This window comes from Protopterus annectens, chromosome 14.part0 (genome assembly GCF_019279795.1).
Source record: "Protopterus annectens isolate FY-2018-M chromosome 14.part0, PAN1.0, whole genome shotgun sequence".
Lineage (NCBI taxonomy): Eukaryota > Metazoa > Chordata > Ceratodontiformes > Protopteridae > Protopterus > Protopterus annectens.
This window is the reverse complement of record NC_056748.1, coordinates 754,159,606-754,178,052: the sequence shown is the minus strand read 5'-3', so window position 1 is coordinate 754,178,052 and position 18,447 is coordinate 754,159,606.

Here is an 18,447-nt window from a genome sequence, read left to right as displayed (position 1 = left end):
TAATGTTATTGGAATGATTGCAAAGATGTCTGTGATTCTTCTCCGTATTTCCACATTGTCACAGGTGTGTAGTCTGGCATAGACAACATCAGTGCTGTTTCCTACATGCACATATAGAAAAGAAAGACTTAGAAATTATTTAACCTGTATGTTTGTTAAGACATCAATCATGTGGATGCAATTAATAAACTTTGATCAGTCCTACAGTATCAATTACAATGGCAGAGTACTTCCATACACCTGCCACACAGGTGTAGCAAGGCATTCTCAATGTAATCATGTCAATAAATATTACTGTGCATGCCACAGAAAATGTATAGTGGCAAACATACATTTAGATTTCATCATTTGTATTTATACTAATGTTTATAATTTACATTAACATACAACACATGCTTGGGTAATACATGTTTAACTTTATAATACCCTTTCTATGATTACAAGTGAAAACAAATGGAAAGAAAATGTCCCTTTCTGAAGGGAATAAGACTACACCTGCAGGGTACATTTATTTTATGTTTTACATGATAGGTGAGGAATACACCCCATACTGTTTTTTATGGGTCTATTATACATAATCGAAGAGACGCATCTTCGAATATGTAATCATCAACCCCTAAACACCGAGATGCGAAAATCATGAATGGCCAAAACCGCAAAATTTTTCCTAGGGAAAAAAATTTGTGGGACCATAGAAGCAAGACAACAAAACTATATATAAGAACTCTGAGATCGCTCTATGCTGGGGTAAACAGTAAATTCTGGGAACGGCCAACTGAATTTTTTCCCTAGGAAAACATTTGCGGTTTTGGCCATTCACGGTTTTCACATTTCAGTGTTTAGGGGTCGATGATTGCATATTCGAAGAAGTGTCTCTTCGATTATGTAATACAGACCCATTTTTACAACAGATTATTTTCTGGGTACATATCTTATATGCAATAACTTCAGTATAAGCAAATATCTCCTAATGATGCAATTGTTCTTGGTAATGTCTATGTCAACTCAGCATTTTATATGTGTCCCTCTCACATCCTTCTTAGTCACCATTTAATTTTTAATTATGTATGTGCCCCCAAGGGAACAGCGTTACCCTTGTATACATGAAAATATATTTAATTACTGCGTTCTGTGCACTAATCTAATAATATTTAGATATGCTTTCCTCACTTAGCTTCACCTACCTCTTAATTATTTTATTCAAGTTGCCCTAGCCTCATATTATGCTGTTTTTGCATGCTGAAATACTGGTTTATGTGCATGTGCAACCTGTTGTGTATATTGTGTGCTCAATCCTCCATACACGTATTTGTGGCTGCTAACACTAGTTCTAGCCACAAACAGGTGGAGCTAAATGTGCAGGCTTGCTTAGTGGCTTTCATATTCAATGAGCATTGCTACTGGTCTCACTAACACCAACAAAGCATGTAGGCATAGCATAAAGGGAACACACATGTTTATGAAGCCCTGGAAACATCACTCTTATTTCTTATATATCAGGGATAATAATAATAATAATAATAATAATAATAATAATAATAATAATAATAATAACAACAGCAATAATGTGCTGGAATTTTAAGATAGTTAATAAAATGTAATTCTGAAACATTACTGGGTTATTTGTGCAAACACTGGCACAGAGATAAAGCCCTGACTGTGACCCAAGATTAGCACCCTGGGCACCTATTGGAAATTGACGTGTATGAATAAAGGAATGACGAGACACTGATTGCTCACTTTTCTTCAAGGGGAAGACATGAGAGTCATATGAGCAGGGGATTTCCTCCAGCAAGATATGCAGTAGAGACTAGGAATAGATAAGGATTGCCAAAGGATATCTATCGGGGATTGTGATCTAATGAGTAAGTCATGCACAGAGGAGAACACAAGCCTGGCAAGAGAACAGTACACATGATACCGTAAGACCAGTCAGCTGCATACATTAAGGGATTTCATAATCTGTCAAGCTACCCACCCCATTATATGTATGCATTTATGTATTTATTTACTTCCTTATTAGCATTTGTTTTAGGAGGAAAGTCCCACTGGGCCACAACAGGCCCCTTTTCAGGAGAGGCTTGGGACTAAAGCTACACAGCTGACAAAACTTACATGATGTCATACAATACAAAACAAGGAAAAACAGCATGTTAACTATCACATGCTGGATAAAAAATGTAGTGTAAAGAAAAGAAGAGAAAATAAAAAAAAAAAAAACTGCTAGAGCTTAGAATTCATTATATTCTACAGTTACATTTTAGTTTTACTGTAGCAATGATGATGTTAAAAACTTTCTTTACATTAAAAGAAAGGTGCAATAGAAAGTGAAAGGTGTTAGTACTTGATAGCAAGTTGTCCGATAAGAAATTATAGGTGTATCTAAGCTGTTGCATCTTCTGATGAAAATCCAGAAGCTTAGATTATGCAAGAAGACCAATAGGTTGCTATGGGTAGGGGATAGATGGGTATATTTAATTACTCTGCCATCCTGAGAACACTGGAAAATATGAAGGTCTCTCCAAACACCATTATATTGGGCGACTTCAACTACCCAAACATAGACTGGGAGCATTACTCTAGCTCCAACACCCTAGCCCAAAGGTTCCTAGAATTTATAAACTCAAATGCTATGGAACAACTTGTTACCACTCCCACAAGAGGGGAAAACATACTGGACCTGATCATCACCAACATGGGGACTCTATGCTCCAGACCAGAAGTGTATCCCTCACTGGTAAGATCAGACCATAAGCTAATCTCACTGGATATTCACATCCCGACCCCACCCCCTGTCCAGAAAACCACAGTGAAAAACTTCTCTAAAGCAAATTTCACACTCCTCAAAACCAAGATGTAATCCTTCAAAGCCCCCGGGCCTGCAGGAAATATGGTCCAGACCACAGAATCCTTTATAAATGTATTCTATGAACACCTTCAGGAATGCATGGATCATGCAATCCAAATAAAACCAAGACCCAATCCTCCAAAGGCAGACATCCTGTCTGGTGGACCCCAGCCATAAACAAACTATACAATAGAAGGAGGAAGCTACTACATGATAGAGCAAAATCCCAAAAAGATAAGGCATCTCTGATCAGTATTAGCATAAAACTACGGGCACTCATAAAATTGTCTAAGGCCAACTTCGAGAGAAAAATTGCACAGGACACTAAGGATAATCACAAGGCTTTCTTTAGTTATGTTAGGAACCTGGGTGGGAATTCCCAGATATGCTCAGAATTAGTCCAAAATGATAAAAAATACACCGAGCCCACAGACATTGCCAACATCCTAGCTGACAGGTTCAGCGCAACCCCCCCCCCCCACCAAAAGGGCAAATATCTATCCCAGCAGAGTGCTGCCTCCCTGACATCTCAGAATCTCAAGTAAGAGCCGTCCTCTCCAAAGCAAAAAACACAGCATCAATGGGACCAGATGGTGTCCTGGGCTGTGTCCTACATGAACTCCAAGAAGAGCTAAACCCAAACATAAAACTACTGGTCAATCTCAGCCTTACTACAGGATATGTACCCAAAGAGTGTCGTACAGCAACAGTGGTCCCTCTCCACAAATGTGGTGCCTCAACGGATCCTGGAAACTATCGCCCCATAAGCCTGACTAGCTTGGTCTGCAAAGCTATGGAAAGGATCATCATGGACCTCATAAATAAAGATATTGGGGACCTACAGATACTGGATCCTCCCCATTTCGGCTTTGTTAAGGGCAGATCCTGCCTCTTAAACCTGGTCAATTTCTTTGAAACAGTCACCAAGGCCATTTACGAGGGGAAGGTGGTCCACACAGCCTACCTGGACCTCGCAAAAGCCATCGATACAATACCCCACTCGGGCATTATAGATAAGCTCACCAGCTTAAATATTAACCCCTATGTCACTAGATGGGTTGCAAACTGGCTCAAGGACGGAACCCACGTGGTTAGAATTGCTGGAGCCATGTCAGACTCCAAACCAGTTACAAGTGGCATCCCACAAGGCTCAGTCCTGGGACCTCTCTTGTTCGGTATATATTTCTCGGAGTTACAGGCCAACACAGAAGGACTGTGGCTGACCAAGTTTGCAGATGACTGCAAACTGGGCACCATAATCGGCTCTCCAGCTGACACAAGCATCCTCCAAAAGGGCCTCATGGAAATAGACAACTGGTGCCAGAGCCATGGCCTCAAGCTAAACGCCAAAAAGTGTATAGTCATCCCCTTTGGCAAAAACAAAGTGCCCACAAATTACCACATAGGTGGTAATCCATTAAGTACAGAAGAAGTAATTAGGGACCTGGGGACCCAAGTTGATAGCAATCTCTCATTTGACAACCATGTGGCCAACGTGGTTAGAAAAACATTTTATATAGCCCACCTAATCATGAAGGGATTCACATCTATATCAGGGGAGGTCATCGTGCCTCTTTACTCATCCCTCATCAGGCCCATAATTGAGTACAATGCCCCTTTTGGGATGTACCTTACCAGACACCTGCAGCAACTGGAAAGACCCCAAAAGTACCTCACCAAGAGGATCAAAGGGCTCAAACAGATGCCATATGCTGCCTGGTTAAAGAAACTCCAGCTCTACTCAGTGGCATACCGCCTGCTCAGAGGCGATCTGTGCCTGAAGTATAAAGCCATGTCCAACCCGGAATTAATGGACATGCTGAACCTCAGAAAATCCAATTCCCATTGAGCTACACGCTCGAGAGACTTGAACCTCAGCACTGAAATAAATAGAACATGCTGGAGGGACAGATTCATAACCCAGAGGCTCCCTTCACTCTGGAATAAAATCCCAGTCCAGGTTAGGCAGAGTCCCTCATTGACTCTCTTCAAGAGGAATCTTGATGAGTGGATGGAGATCGTAGGTTTACCCCGGGTATCACTTCTATGTCACTGTTAGACAGAGGCACAGTATACTAACCTCGAAAAAGAACATAGCAAAATTCATTTAAAATGGGTGGCGAAAGCCAAACACACTCTGGCTAGGCTTATAAATGCCCTAGGGCAGATAGCCTAGTATGAACCTATGAACCTATAGAGTTGTTGCAATGTTTAACCAGGAGAAGAGAGACAGAAACATAGTTTGGAATCTAAGAGGTGGATCCTAAGGTTTGCCTTGAAGCATTTTATATTTATGATTTGTTTTAGGTCTTGACAGAGTATGCCAGCAATTGGATACATATGAGAAATGCATTGCTTCACTGTGTTTATTGTTTGTCTATGGACTTGGAGAAGATATGCATCCTTAAATATGAGAAGTCTAGTTGGGGAGTACTCTAGCATTACTGTTGCTAGGGCTGGACATTGGTTTGGGTGATGAAGTATACTTTCTGCCAATTTAAGGTGATTGCATTTTTGATATCTGGGGAATTCCAAGCAGTTTAGTTGGCTGAGTGCTTGGCAATGATGGCTTTTAGTGGAAGGTAGGCTGCAAATTTCACTATTTTATTATAACATTGTTACAGTTTTGTTAAAAGGTAGGCACTGATATTTGTGAGTAAGAGAGAGACATAGGAGACAGGTGACAATAGATTTGAGAACAGTGATCTTTCAAGATTGCTAGGTGAGGTAGAGTGATGATTTGTAGAGGAGACTATATATATATATATATATATATATATATATATATATATATATATATTATTTTGGATGCATAGGTCAAATTTTACATTATCATCTTTGGTGTCCCCACGTAATTTAGTATGTGTGACAACATCAAGTGTAACATTTTGTGAGAATGATACACCAAATGTATTATTGAGATCAGAGTATTGTTTTGGGATAAAAAGTAGAATTTGGGTTTTGTTTGGGTTCAGAAGAAGATTAGATTGGTTCAAAAATGATTTGCTGGAGTTCTGTTGTTGTGCAGCAGTTTGCAGTGATGTCATGCCTGGATTTGAGCAGATTAATGTGCAGTTATCTGCATACTGAACCAGGGCATCGTGCCCCACTGTAGTATGAAGCCTGTTTATAAACATATTGAAGAGGAGAGTACCCAGGATTGAGCCTTGAGGGACGGTTATAGGTAGGTCTGTAGGATAAGTATATGGAATGTTTTCCATTTGACACACTGCCTTAGAGACAGCTTTTAAACAATCTTAGGTCAGAGGTGGAGAGACCAAAGGACAGTCTGTAGAAGTTTGCGTGGGAGACTGTATCAAATGTTTTTGATAGATACAGAAATGTGGATGAGACTAGGTTACCTTCATTCCTAAGTTAATTTATTGTGTTATGGAAGGAGAGAGGAGCTGTCGTGGCACTATGCACAGGGTGAAAGCCATGTTAATCATTACAGGCATCATTGGCAGCTGTAAGGCTACCTCTAATCTCTGCCTCACAGATCCATCTTAAAGGTGATCCCATTCACAAGTTGTGGTCCCTGGTTGCTTTTAAGTCTGGAGGGGTATAAAACCCAGGCATGTCAGATATAGCATCAGGACAAAGGTATGCTCATATAGTGCACATTAATGGGAAATATGAGTCCAACTCACCAAATAGATCATGCGGGGGAAAAAAATAAAACATTATCATGCCAGTTACAGAAGACATATTAATTACATAAGTATTTATTTAGTTGTTGACAGATTAAGTCCTAACTGACACATGGTTTAGTATTTTTGTGGGCTGCTTTGCTAACTTTGTTTTTGTTAAGTTACTCAAAGTCGTAAAGTAGACATTTGTAATGTATCAAGCATGGCAAAAGCAATATATTCATCATTACCACTGGTGAGCTACATGATAAGTTTGGTCAGGAAGTAAGGATAGCCACCATGGGATTAAGAAACTGAAAGCTTACTGGCCATTATTATCCATTTATCATTATTGATACTATAGTAAACATCTTCCTAGCACAGCATTGGTGAAGTGTAGCACAGCATATGGGTTTCAGCATCCAGGACTTTGGATTCTGAATGTGACACCATTGCATACTTGTTCCATCTTGGAAGACAAATGCTGGCCTGAACCATTGGTGACTCCACCACTAAACAAGCTTAAGCACTCAGTGCAATTATGACTTCGGGAGAGTTAAATTGAACGTAACTAATTATGCAGTGTAATAGAAGATGGATGAAGAAGCTGACATTGCAGGTTACTTTCTACTCTGGGTTGTCTGCAGGTATCTGATCTGTTGTTGGATATCATCAAAAGTGATGTTTAAGTTCTCAGCTGCAGACTGAATCATTTTTAAAAATGAAATAGATGATTAGATACAGTTGTAATTTCCACCTACTTCTCATTTCACAACACAAACAACAAAATCATCCAAAATGTTGCTACAGGTCTGGGAAGCGATGACATTCAGCAGATAAGCTAGTCAGTCCTTCGATAAACTTTATTTCAATAAAAATAAGCACTTGCATTCACTTAAACCATATATGAACTTCTTCAGACTCCTCCCACACAATAACAGCTCTGTTTAAAAAGAATCAAGTACAATGATGCTGACTGAATGTCATTCATTTCCACCTGACCGATTAACATTGGTGGGGTTAAAACTGACTGCCATGAAAGTTGAGATTAAAGCTACATCTGAATTAAGTATGTATATTCAAATTAAAACCAGCTCACTAGAGTCTGTTTTATATATTGTTACACCAAGTTCATGTATCTAATATGCCTGGAAAGCTACTTTTTCTCTGATCGATGGTTGGTTTGTATTATATACTGGGGCTCAAACTTGAATTTACTTAAGTCCCAGCTCTTATATTTAGAATATACATCAGCTATATGGAAGACAACCAAGCAGCAATAAGCAATCACAATAAGCCTCCTACATTGCTGTTGCTCAGAAACTGCTAAGCTTAAGGTTATGTCTGGTAAATGCAGACCTACTCAGTCATTTTCAAAAATGAAATGACACAGCTCTATTTTCGACTTTAATATAGTTCAAGAAAGTTTTTTTTACATAGGCTAATTGATACAAGTAAAGAAGTATTTTTACATGCCAGCTGTTTCCTATACAGGCTTTATTTAACATTAGAACACTCTCCTCCCACTCTTTTCCACTGGAGATGGCAATGGCATGGACACCGTTCTCAGAGGAGAAACTGCATGCAAATGCAGCAGTCTGGGGAGTGGCTAATGCAAATTACTCATGTGCTTTTCCCCAGAAATGGTGCTGAAAGCAGATTAATGTGGTAGGGTGATTCAGAGACTTTTTCTACCAAGTTATTTTTTTTTCTAGGAGGAAAAAGTGAATACCCTATAAGAATTGCCTCATACCACAACTACAGATAAATATTGTGTGTGTGTGTGTGTGTGTGTGTGTGTGTGTGTGTGTGTGTGTGTGTGTGTGTGTGTGTGTGTGTGTGTGTGTGCATTTTGGAGGTACGTATACTACTGCAATGTATGGGCTGGTAAGAAGAACACTAGCACAGTCAGGACTGATGATGCAGTGTTTGCTTCAGAGACATGCTAATTAGGCTTTACCTTGCCTCTCAGTTTTTGATTCTGAACACTATACTGCTTCACCAGCCCACCTTAGTCAATTAGCATTGGGGAGAACCTCTTTGATTCCCATGGAATGCATTTTTTTATATTTACCCACTTAGGGTTCAGCATTTGTAAAAGTCATTTGATAAATGGGCATATTGATGGGTTACAGTGATGCACTATTCTGATTCTATATTCATTTATCAGTGTCACTGACAGCTTTTGTTTTTTGCTTATAAGTAGAATTTATGCATTTGTTTATTTTATATATTTACTTGTCTTTGGTTAACCAGGTTAGTCCAACTGGGCTGGTGGCCTATTCGGTGGAGACCCGAGGAGAAAAGTTCCACACAAAGAACAAATAACAGAGTTTGCATAAGCAGTAATGTGAATTTGGGTACATAACTGCATACATTTATGCCATATGTGAAATATGAGTACAAAACAACAAATATCCATGCAATAATGGACATTAACGAAGCATAAAAAATTCAGCAAAAGCAATAGCTAAAAATGGCAAGAGGTAGAAACTTGTAATAAAAAAATGTACATTTACAATAGATCATCAGAAAAAAAAGTCCTAAAACATCTTTAATGATTAAACTAAGTTGGTAGAGACAAAGAAGAAGGATTAAATTAGAGGGGTAAAAGTAGAGGGGTGGAAGTAAAGTTTAGGAAAGTCTAGAGAGTAAAATAATGCACTTATGAGTAGGAGGGTGGGAAGTTTAGTAGAAAAGGGTGAGAAAAGGTAAGGTTTAGGTATGGTATTGCTCAGAGAGACAGCTGAGCTACCACAGAGCTGGCAGTTATAAAAGTTATATTAGAGTCAGGAGAGGAGAAATGCTATAGTCTAACAAATGGATGAGTAAAAATTAGATGGGGCGGTGGCATGTGCAGGAGGGAGAGTTAGCAAGGTAGCGCCTCAATTCTCTTTTGAATTGAAATGAAGATTGGATAGAACATATATTAGTAGGGAGGTTCTTCCATGTTTGAGATACAGAGCATTTACAAAGTAATCTCCCTATTGTTTTGTTAGGCCTGTAGGTGTCAAGTAGCTGTTGGTCAGTGCTCTGACCAGGTCATGAAGGTTTGTATAGGGATAGGAGGGTAGACAGGGAGGGACAGTCTGCAGGTTTGTGAGGTGGAGAATGTGTCATCTGTAGCTGAGAAAGTTGGAGTAGTTGATGGAATTCAAACCACTGTAGTTGTCTAAGGCCAAGGCAGTGATGGGATTTGTAAGGGAAGTTACAGGCAAATCTGGATATCTGGCTGTATGTTTGTTCAAGTTTGGTTAAAAGATTTGCTTGGAGGTGGGTAAATATAGGGGAAGCATAGTGTAGGCAAGGGAGGAGATAGGCTTGAGCTAGCGAAGTCCTTGAGGTGATGGATAAGAATTTTTTGTGTCTATACAAAAGACCAAGTTTTTGATCAGTCTTTTTGATGGATTGCTGGATATGAAGGTCAAATTTAAGTTGATTGTCAATTGCATTTCCTAGAAGTTTGGTATGGGAGTCAACGTGAATGATGGTGTTGTCTAAGGAAGAAAGACAGAAAGAAGTTTTAAAGTAGGACATAGATTTTGGAAGGAAAAGAAGAAGCTTAATTTTCTTTGGGTTAACTATAAGTTGGTTATTGATTAACTAGTGTTCAGTCGTGTTAAAAGAAGTCTGTGTGAGGGAGTGAAGGTTGGTAGGTTTATCAGAGAGGGTAATTACAGTAGAATCATTGGTGTATTGGATCAGAGATGAGGTGTGTCAGGTGGAGCATAAATTGTTAGTAAAAATATTAAAGAGAAAGGGACCTAGAATGGATCCTTGGGTGCACTTGTTTACATAGGTAAAAAAGGTGAGCAGGAGATATGTCATATAACAGACTGCTGTCTGTTATTAAGGAAACTAGAGAATCAGAGAGTAGTGGATGCAGAGAGATTGAGTTCAGTTAATTTAGCAAGAAGCTTAGGGTGGGATATGGTGTTGAATGCCTTGGAGAGATCGATAAATAGGCATGACACCAGTTTATTGTTATCTCTTGCCTCTGTTATAGTTTGGGTGAAGGATAGAAGGGTTGTGGACATGCTGTGGTGGGGCATAAATCTGTGTTAAGAGGGGCTGAGATTTTTCTGGAGTAGATATTTAAGAAGTTGTCTGTGAATGGATTTCTCTAGAATGTTTGAGAGGGCATGAGGATGGATATAGGTTGGAAATTGGAAGGGTCAATGGAGTTGCATCCTTTATGAAGTAGAATTGTATAAAAGGATTTCCAGATTTCTGGGACTGAGGATTCTTGGATAGAATGGTTGATAAGGATTGACATGGAATATGCTATAGTACTGGCTGCAAGTTTGAGAAATTGGGGGGGGGGGGGCAGGCTGTCAAAGGAAGAACAAGGTTTAAGTTTCTGAAAAACGGATTTTATCTAAGCATTGGAAACAGGTTTCAGGGAGAAGGCTGAATGGAGGCAGGTGGTAGAGGGGGTTGGGGTTGTGATTGGTTAGTGCTGGGAGGGGTTAGTTTGCAGACAGAGTTTCTGAAGTAATTGTTTAGTAGGGTGGCTGTTTCAAGAGGTGTCTTATTGGGAAAGGGGTTGGGGTAGAAGGTTTCCCTGGATGGAGAATATTGTTCATGGTGTACCAAGTCTTTGGGGTCTCGGATAATATGTATTTTTGGTAATGTTTCTTAGTTATTTGAATTTAAGGAGGAGAGAAGAACATTTTGACTTTGCCCATTATTTCCAGGTCTCTAAGTTTAATGGTGGAAAGGGTATCTTTGGTGAGCCAGGGTGAGGAATTAAATTTAATCCTAATGTTCCTAACGGGTGCTACAGTGTTTAGTATTTTAAGGAAAGTTTTGTTAAACTCAAGAACAGCGTCATTTACAGGAAGGCTGAATAGGTGAGATCATTTAACAAGAGAGCATTGTAGTTGAAAATATCTTTGTTGAAGTAGGATAGGATTCGGCAGTCTCCATAAAGGTGAGTTTTTGAGGTATGAGGAGGTACTCTTCATACTGAGACAGGGAGTTGATCACAAGGAGTCTGGTAAAGTAATGAGATTATAGTACTGATTAAGGTTGGAAGTTAAGATCCAATCAAGAATGGAGCTGGAGTTCTTATTGATGTGGGTGGGAATAGAAACAAGTTAACTGAAACAAAAAAGTTTTATTTATTTTATTTATATCCATTTTGTTAACCAGCAAAGTAGATGGGTTGACAGACCCTTTCCAGTCATGATCTGGGCCAATAAGGCAAGAAAAAACAAGTAGTACATCAAGAAATAGTTTTGGACACAGTGCATTAAGGATATATAGGTTCATAGGTTCATAGGTTCATACTAGGCTATCTGCCCTAGGGCATTTATAAGCCTAGCCAGAATGTGTTTGGCTTTCACCACCCATTTTAAATGTATTTTGCTATGCCCTTTTTCGAGGTTAGTATACTGTGCCTCTGTCTAACAGTGACACAGAAGTGATACGCGGGGTAAACCTACGATCTCCCATCCACTCATCAAGATTCCTCTTGAAGAGAGTCAATGAGGGACTCTGCCTAACCTGGACTGGGATTTTATTCCAGAGTGAAGGGAGGCTCTGGGATATGAATCTGTCCCTCCAGCATGTCCTATTTATTTCAGTGCTGAGGTTCAAGTCTCTCGAGCGCATAGCTCGATAGGATTTGGATTTTCTGAGGTGCAGCATGTCCATTAATTCCGGGTTGGACATGGCTTTATACGTCAAGCACAGATCGCCTCTGAACAGGTGGTTTTCCACTGAGTAGAGCTGGAGTTTCTTTAACCGGGCAGCATATGGCATCTGTTTGAGCCCTTTGATCCTCTTGGTGAGGTACTTTTGGGGGTCTTCCCAGTTGCTGCAGGTGTCTGGTAAGGTACATCCCAAAAGGGGCATTGTACTCAATTATGGGCCTGATGAGGGATGAGCAAAGAGGCATGATGACCTCCCCTGATCTAGATGTAAATCCCTTCATGATTAGGTGGGCTATATAAAATGTTTTTCTAACCACTTTGGCCACTTGGTTGTCAAATGAGAGATTGCTATCAACTTGGGTCCCCAGGTCCCTAATTACTTCTTCTGTACTTAATGGATTACCACCTATGTGGTAATTTGTGGGAACTTTGTTTTTGCCAAAGGGGATGACTATACACTTTTTGGCATTTAGCTTGAGGCCATGGCTCTGGCACCAGTTGTCTGTTTCTATGAGGCCCTTTTGGAGGATGCTTCTGTCGGCTGGAGAGTCAATTATGGCGCCCAGTTTGCAGTCATCTGCGAACTTGGTCAGCCACAGTCCTTCCGTGTTGGCCTGTACCTCTGAGAAATATATACCAAACAAGAGAGGTCCCAGGACTGAGCCTTGTGGGACACCACTTGTAACTGGTTTGGAGTCTGACATGGCTCCAGCAATTCTAACCATGTGGGTTCTGTTCTTGAGCCAGTTTGCAATCCATCTAGTGACATAGGGGTTTATATTTAAGCTGGTGAGCTTATCTATAATTCCCGAGTGGGGTATTGTATCAAAGGCTTTGCGAGGTCCAGGTAGGCTGTGTGGACCACCTTCCCCTCGTCAATGGCCTTGGTGACTGTTTCAAAGAAATCAACCAGGTTTAAGAGGCAGGATCTGCCCTTAACAAAGCTGAACTGGGTAGGATCCAGTGTTTGTAGGTCCCCAATATCTTTATTTATGAGGTCCATGATGATCCTTTCCATAGCTTTGCAGACCAAACTAGTCAGGCTTATGGGGCGATAGTTTCCAGGATCCGTTGAGGCACCACCTTTATGGAGAGGGACCACTGTTGCTGTACGCCACTCTTTGGGCACATATCTTGTAGTAAGGCTGAGACTGAACAGTAGTTTTATGTTTGGGTTTAGCTCTTCTTGGAGTTCATGTGGGACGCAGCCCGGGACACCATCTGGTCCCATTGATGCTGTGTTTTTTGCTTTGGAGAGGGCGGCTCTTACCTGAGCATCTGAGATGTCAGGGGGCAGCACTCTGCTGGGATAGATATTTGCCCTTTTGGTGGGGAGGGTGGGGAGTTTGCGCTGAACCTGTCAGCTAGGATGTTGGCAATGTCTGTGGGTTCAGTGTATTTTTGTCATTTTGGACTAATTCTGAGCATATCTGGGAATTACCACCCAGGTTCCTAACATAACTAAAGAAAGCCTTGTGATTATCCTTAGTGTCCTGTGCAATTTTTCTCTCGAAGCTGGCCTTAGACAATTTTATGTGTGCCCATAGTTTTTTGCTAATACTGATCAGTGATGCCTTCCCTTTTTGGGATTTTGCTCTATCATTTAGTAGCTTCCTCCTTCTATTGTATAGTTTGTTTATGGCTGGGGTCCACCAGACAGGACATCTGCCTTTGGAGGATTGGGTCTTGGTTTTATTTGGGATCGCATGATCCATGCATTCCTGAAGGTGTTCATAGAATGCATTTATAAAGGATTCTGTGGTCTGGACCATATTTTCCACAGGCCCGGGGCTTTGAAGGATTCCACCTCAGTTTTGAGGAGTGTGAAATTTGCTTTAGAAAAGTTTTTCACTGTGGTTTTCTGGGCAGGGGGTGGGGTCGGGATGTGAATATCCAGTGAGATTAGTTTATGGTCTGATCTTACCAGTGAGGGATACATTTCTGGTGTGGAGCATAGAGTCCCCATGTTGGTGATGATCAGGTCCAGTATGTTTTCCCCTCTTGTGGGAGTGGTAACAAGTTGCTCCATAGCATTTGAGTTTATAAATTCTAGGAACCTTTGGGCTAGGGTGTTGGAGCTAGAGTAATGCTCCCAGTCTATGTTTGGGTAGTTGAAGTCGCCCAATAAAATGGTGTTTGGAGAGACCTTCATATTTTCCAGTGTTCTCAGGAAGGCCGAGTGGGGTTCCTGGGTTTGGGAGGGTGGTCTGTAGCAGGCTATAAACTGGAAGGCAGTTTTACCCACTGTTAGTTGCACATGGATAGTCTCTGATGCTTCGTGCTTTGCCACCAACCTGGAGGTGTGGGTATCTTTGATGAATATCGATACTCCCCCTCCTTTTGTGGTTCGGTCCATGTTTTGGGGCCGAAAAGCATGGTATGAGGTATAACCTTGTAGTACTGGGGTGCTCTTGGGAGCCCTGAACCAGGTTTCTGTTACTGCACAGATATCGATGTTCTCCATGCTAAGGAGAGTTTCGAGTGTGTGCATCTTGAGGTTTAGACTTCTGGTGCTGAGTAGCATTACTCTTAGTTTCTTATCCCTTGTGATACCTATGGAGGTGGGTTTGTCTTTTGAGCCTTGCCTAAAAAAGGCACTATGGGGTAGCAAGAGCCTTTGCCAATATCCGAAAGCCCAGGGGTGACAGGTGCAAGCCATCCCTAGCGAAGCATCGTGGCTTGTCGAGCATATCATCCCAAGCTGACAGGCATTGGATCCCCTTTGAATGACACCAGTACTTAAGCCAATTGTTGAAATTGATCATCTTGTCTTCATATTGTGGCATCATTCTTGGTGAGGGTAAGATGCTACTCAAGGTCAGGGTCATACTGGCCTGGGCTACATGCTCAGAGAGCTCCTTTATGTCTCTTTTCATGTAGTCCAGGGAGGTACGTCTCAGGTCATTCACACCAGCATGGACAATGACTGAGTCATATTTGTACTTGCCTTGGAGTGACCTGAGTGCTTGTGTTATGTGGTGGATCCTAGCGCCCGACAGGCTGCTCACCGTGACCCTCTCCTTGTTCAGCCTGGTGAGCGGGACATCAGTGTGCCTGACGATAGAGTCACCTATTACAAGTGTATCAGGTGTGTTGTTTAGTCTTAAGGGCTGTGACTGTTTGGCACACTGGCTTTGTGAGATATGTGTTGCACGTGTTTTGTTTTGGGGTAGCGGCTGCTTGGGTGTCTACTTTGGAGGTCTCTGCTGCTTCGGTAGATCTTTATTTCAAAAACAAAGTATACATTCAGAACTTGTATATACACTATTGATATATTTACATAAGAAAGTTAGGTGTTAAATCATTTACTGAGATACATCAGTTTTAATCCTTTGCAGTTGAGGTTGAATAAATGACAGAGTATAATGAGCCATTTTCAGAACAGGGTTGATGCACTGCCCTTTTTTAACCATTATATCTGAAGCAAGTACAGACAGCATTTCAGCTGCATTTCTCTATGTGCACTATTATTACATTCATCTGATGAAACAATAGACAGAAGACCAGTGTTCCCTTTCTAAACCATTTTGCTGCACAGCCGCTCAACTCTGACTGATACCCCATGCAAATGCAGAGCCCTGATGTCCTTCTAGTGCTTGTAATAGCATATTCACTATTCATGTACAACAATATACCATTGGTATAACCACCGCTTCTGGTGCTGCTTCCTGTTACTATGAAATGTCAGTTTTCTTTTTCCCTGGGTGGGTAGTATCTAGAAAGGAACTCTGCCTAGTTGGGTTAATGCAGTTATTAAAATGTAAATACAAAATTACAAACCAGAAGCAAAAAAACTACGAGATGCAATGTTATTCCACAGTGAACACATACAAGAAAACAGAGAGAAACCACAGCCAAGATGCATGTGTAAACTATGAAAACATATACTGACTGTGTAACTCAAGACAAACATAGATACATTTTCATTGCATAGTTGGTGTAGCAGAGAGCTGAGATCATTTGGTTTGGCTTAAGTAATAAACACAGTATTTTCAGAATGTCTGTCCTGATAGAAGCTAATTGAGGGATATAAAATTCTGTACATTCCAAAACATAGGGCTTTGAACAGCAAATGCCTTACTCCAAAATACTAGTAAGTGCTGAGGGACATATATTAAGTCCTACTTAAAAGGTCAGGAGCATAGACTGATCCTGTGGCACAGGGGGTGACTCTCTGACCAGTGTTCCTATAGTGGCACAGTGATGGAGTAGTTTGGCCAGGAGGATGGGAGTGACTGAATGATGTCTGCTTTCCCATCCTGGAGACTGAATCTAGTTTGCTGCTTGGATAACATATAGAGGAAACACTGGCTATTGCACTCATTGGGAGCAAGTGTAGCTACCATATGCTTCCAACAATGTGTAGCATGCACCTGGAAGTCATATGCGGTGGCATTTGTACTTCAAAGAGCATTCAGAAATTTTGGAGCTCAGAGGAGCTACCACTGGGGTTAGGCCTTTGGAAGTGGAAGTGAAAAGGTCTATTCTCTGTCACTCAGTTCTCTCATCTCATGTGGAAACAGGAATATATGACCATACCAGGGAACAAATGGGCTCTTGACCTGGTAATAGGTTGGCCTGGATTCTATTCTGGGTTGATTGTTCTAGTAAGTTCCTCAGGACAGGGAAAGAGTGGCTTGCAAGGCTCTTGCCTAGTCCTGAAAGGGACCCAGTGCATAGTATAATGGGTTGGGGACTGGTATCCCTCCCTAGCAGAGGAATGAATAGGTCAATTGGGTGTAAGTAGTGGAGCCACTCAATCAGTTCCATAGATGACAGGTCAGGAGTATAGTGATCTTGAGAAGGAAGAATAGGTTAGGGGCTCTGCTAGAGAGGGACACTGTCCCAGATGTAGGAGCCAAAATACAAAGCTATAGGAAAGTAAAGGAACTATTTTGATTTACAAACACCACTGCCATCCAGTGCTATTCATAGCTTGGTAAGTCAGGTGACCATGGCATAAACCAACTATCCAAATAGTAAAATGGCTGTGTGTGTTACTTAACTAATGTGGGGGCCGAGATTTAAATTTCATTTACAACTCAAAATAAAAGCAGAGTGGCAAAATACGTAACTAGAAAAACTATGACTGGGTGGGACATTGTCTAAGGACAAAGTAGAGAAAGAAAGTAACTATTATTCAGGGAGTAAAGGCACAAATTTCCAATAAGCTACCTCCCAACATTTTAAGAAAAGGCAGTGCTGAATTCATGGTAAAATATTAATCTGTGCATAGTTAGCAGAAAGTGCTACAAGAAAAAGTTGATAATAGTGGTCACCTTGAATAAGGGTAGATACAGGAAGATGCCAGGTAAATATAGTCTTGCTAATCCCACTTCTGTTTTGGGAAAACTTATGGAAATGTTCTATATGATATACTAGTGGATTCTGGTAATTCATTGGCTGACAGTAGACTGCACAACTTCACAATATCGAGGGCTTATAAGGCAAGCTTGATTCAGTTCTGTTACTAAGCTACCATGAGTTTGGGGGGCTGTGAACATCTGCATTCTGGATTTCACCAAAGCCTTTACCATGCACTAAACTGGAGACTGTGAAAAAGTAAAAGGCATTTGTCATAAAATGGTGGACAAGACCAGAAGGATGGGCTGTTATAAATCATTTGTTAGAAGAAATCAGTAATCAATGGAGTGCCACAGGGTCAAATGCTAAAATTAGACTTGACCAATATACTAGTAAGTGCTGAGGGACATATATTAAGTCCTACTTAAAAGGTCAGGAGCATAGCCTGATCCTGTGCCACAGGGGGTGACTCCCTGACCAGTGTTCCTATAGTGGCACAGTGATAGAGTAGTTTATGTTTCAGATATCATACTATTTGGATGAAAAACATTAACTTGATACTGCAAAGATCAGTGTAGTAGTCACAGGAAAGAAGGAAATGCATCTATAGAGAAGCCCATAGTAGGTTACATCGTGGGCATACTGGTGTCAGAAGAGATTTAATGTAAACATGAACAAGGTTATTTGTTCTTGAGGTCAACCCATGCGACATACAGGTGAGGTAGGGTTACCTTAAGAGGGTCAGAGGATGAAAAGGATTTGTAGGTAATAACCTTGAAATTGAGTTGTATCTTGGAAAGTGAACATATAATGGTAAAGGCCAATAAAATGTAGTGGCATTTAGTGTAAGGAATGTATTCTAGACTTGTTGAAGACATCATTCTATTAAGACTACATATAGAATACAAAGAATTATCAGATTAAGACAAAGCATAAAATGCATAGTTAACAAAATTAATTGTAAAGGAAATGGAATTTCTGGGGTGTGGTAAAACTTATAAAGTTGTAC